Source organism: Apis dorsata, unplaced genomic scaffold (genome assembly GCF_000469605.1).
Source record: "Apis dorsata unplaced genomic scaffold, Apis dorsata 1.3 scaffold_153, whole genome shotgun sequence".
NCBI lineage: Eukaryota > Metazoa > Arthropoda > Insecta > Hymenoptera > Apidae > Apis > Apis dorsata.
Window position 1 is genome coordinate 1,133 of NW_006263444.1, and position 3,558 is coordinate 4,690.

Sequence of the window (3,558 nt, forward strand, 5' to 3'; positions counted from 1 at the left end):
TCTTCATTTATTACTATCATCAATTATTATGAAATGGAAAAAGAAAAGAAAAACCAAGATATAGAATAAAAATTAACATTAAGCTTAAGAAAAGCTAAATTGCTATAAATCGGTTATCGAGTTTTGTAATACGTTAAGTTTGAATTTAAAATAGGAAAAAAAAGAAAGAAAGAAAGAAAGAAAATATTATGCATTTAACGATGTGCGAAAAAAACGCGAATTATAAAAGACATTTTTATCTGATCGCGCGCAAATGATCCTTTCTTCATGAAATCTTTTTTCTTCGTATTTATCTCTTTTTTTTTTCATCTCGCCGTGCATAGATATAATTATAAAATACAAACCAACTATACGTCTTCTTTGTTACGAGATATAGCAAAAAACGAGTATAGGGATAAAGGAACGAAAGACTCTCTTGGCCTTCCACGATAAACGAAAGAAACGAGATCGAAAGCACGGTTCGCAGGTCACGGGAACCAAACGTATGTTAAGTTATTGCTCCTCATGGTCGAACTTAAACACGTGGAGTAATTTATCAATTTGTGAATATGTTACGGAAGTGCTTCGTACTCGCGCGCCGTTAACGTTAAACGGCAATGTTTGCAAATCCTGATGCACGAATATCACACGTCTCGTTTGATTTCCTATTGTGCATAATTTCTATTTTTCACACTCGTTATTTCGTATTTACAATTAATACATTTACTTTTCATTTTACTTTTCATTCAAGTATTTTATTTTCTCCTCATAGTGTCATTTTGATCGTCGATTTATATACATACGCATTGCACAATCTCTCGAGTATTATTTATCATACCCAAGAATTTAATTCGCATACACGTATCGCATATCCGTAGAAACTCGATGTTAACAACAAGATAGTTTAGATTTTAAGAGATACATATATTATCGCGGGTGTAAAACAACGGAAAAAAAATGACACGTCAAACTTGTACGTATATTTACCTCCACGTGATATTACAACATAATATAACAATCGCGATAATATTCTCATAATCCAACTCTTCTATTTCTTTTATTTTTTTCTTCTCCCGTCTTCTTCCCAATGTAAATCACTACATCATTACTAATTCGCTCATTTGCACGCTCGTCACTTATTATTTCAATAATAATCAATAGATAGACCCATTTAGATATAATTTTTATCGAAAATTTAATTATAACACATTTCTATCTATCTTATTCTTATTCTATTTTCTATTTACTATTTTTACGTACACGTGTGTACGAATATTCAAATATTTATCAAACATCATTATATCGTCATATCATTATAGTTAATTTCATATTCTTCGTTTATTCTTGCGTATAAATTATGCAAATTTGACAGTTCTTTTTCAACAATTATTCGTTTTATTACTCATATTATTACTCGTTTATATACGCACGCGATGTATATACATTTCTGAGATCAATCGACGTCAATATATGTGTATATATATATATATAAGTAATTTATAATATATAATTTATTGCATAATAAGATGCAAAGAGCCAATTATTACAGGTATCAAAAATGATTCGTTCTATTAACGTGGACCGAAAGAAGAAATGATAATTGGGATTAAACGATGAATGAGAAAAATCTTTGCGTCACAAAGTGCAGGAAACTCTCGATTCAGTTATAACGCGGTGAGTTGCGATACTCGTGAGTCGAAACTCAATGTCAAAGTGAAACGCTCGATTTGCGGACGACCGACTATCAGAGGTCTTACATAATCGATCTTTTAGGAAGTATATAGATAAAAAGTACATGGTATGATAAAAATATATAATAATAATACACATGCGCGCGCGCGGAAAATATTTATATATATAATAAATATAAACATTATCATAATTAAATTAATATAATTAGTAAATAATAAATAAATATTGCAAGTATACACAGATTTTGTATAATGTATGCAGATAATAAAGCTAAAATTAACGATAAAACGACAAATACGAAACGAGCAATTTTTAATAAATATATTATCGTTCGACCGATCGCTATTACATACTACTTTCACGTTTCGTATAATAGATGTCGATTCGTATAAGATTTAACGTATAAATGAAATTATAAAATTCGATTTTTCGTCAAATGTAAAAAAAGATTCGTTTCGTTTTCTTCGGTAATTTATGCTTTCAATTTTTTTTACAACAACGAACAATTTAAAATGATAATCTCCGACTAGACCGTTCGTTCAATTCGATTATGATTAATTAACCAATTACATCAAAATATCGAATGTTAAGACAAAATTAGATTTAAAATAGACTGATGTAGCGATTCTTTAGTAAGAAGGTCGATGAAGCGAAGTAACAGGCAGAGGTGAGAGAGGCCATACGATATTTAAAGAGATCGTAGTTAAACGAAGAAATAATCTAATAATTAATCAGACAGACGTAAATAGTAGATACGTTACGTGAACGAGCAATAATGAGATAACAGATAATGTATGAATAATAGGAATGAGTAAGATAAAGGATTAAGAGAAAAAGACAGGTTTGAAAGACGGGCGATAGGTTGGTAGTTAGATGGGCAAGAAAACGGAAAGATATAGAGTTAGGTAGCCAAGGAAAAGCAGACGGTAAGGTAGGCGAGCAATCAAGGTTTACTTCGTCGACTGGCGATCGATAAATTCGCGCTTGCTCCGTTTAGCGTATGTTCCCGGTAAAAGTCCTAAGCGAGTTTTAAGGAGACAAACGTGATGCATGATCGAGATCAGTCGCGATGTAACCATAGTGTGAAACGGCCTCGCACCAGGCCACCAGCCTTACACCACCAAATGCGTGACGACGGTTGATTTTTCTTTTTTATCAGAATCAACACAGTTTCGAGAACATTGAAAATCATTTTTCGGGTCTATGAATCTGGTCAAGGTTCGATACATCATCGAGGATTCCCTTACAAAGATAAAGGTAACTTTTTTTCTATATTATAAAAAAAATTTTTTCCTTCCTCAATCCTAATATCTTTTATGTAAACGGCAGGGACGCTAATCGACATCCTATAATTGGCAAAATACATGTTAAAATTGTTCACTCTCTTTCTCTCTTTCTATATCTCTCTCATACACACGCACGCTCGCGCGCGCGCGCTCCTGCACGAATATACATACACGTTTCCTATTCCTTCCTATTTTCTATATTTTTTCCAAAATCGTCATCGAACATAAAAAACAAACTTTCGATATAACGCGATCATATCGCGGAAAAAAAATATATATTTTACGTTATATGGAAATATGTATAAATATGTATAATTTGCATAAGACGATAATTAACGTTCAATTTTCATTTACTTTCGACTCGATTTTTTTTTTAAAAAAGTATGATCGTTTAAAAAAAAAATAAAAAAAATAGAAAATATCGCAAATGAAACGTAACAATCATCGAAACTCGAGGATCAATATCGTCTTACGTACCATCGTATTTTTGCGTGGTATAACATGAACGAAATATAAATTGATTCGATAAAAAGATCAATTCTTTTCTTTCTTTCTTTTTTTCTTTTTTTTTTTTTTTTTTTGAAACGCTACCTTTTTTTTT

General features: G+C 31.3%; 1 protein-coding gene across 6 annotated transcripts in view; it reads left to right on the forward strand.

The window, feature by feature from the left end:
• The window catches only part of LOC102672195 (solute carrier family 41 member 1-like), a 9,822-nt gene that overhangs the window by 1,071 nt on the left and 5,193 nt on the right, over window positions 1-3,558 (forward strand). The window contains exons 1-3 of one of the 6 annotated variants that reach the window (XM_006613484.2): window positions 752-952; window positions 1,529-1,653; window positions 2,831-2,928. The gene's annotated coding sequence lies outside the window, so the exon portion shown is untranslated. Of the gene's footprint in view, window positions 1-751; window positions 953-1,528; window positions 1,654-2,579; window positions 2,603-2,634; window positions 2,929-3,558 lie in introns of those variants that run through there. The other 5 variants (XM_006613485.2, XM_031509447.1, XM_006613487.2 and 2 more) reach the window with 5 other exon arrangements.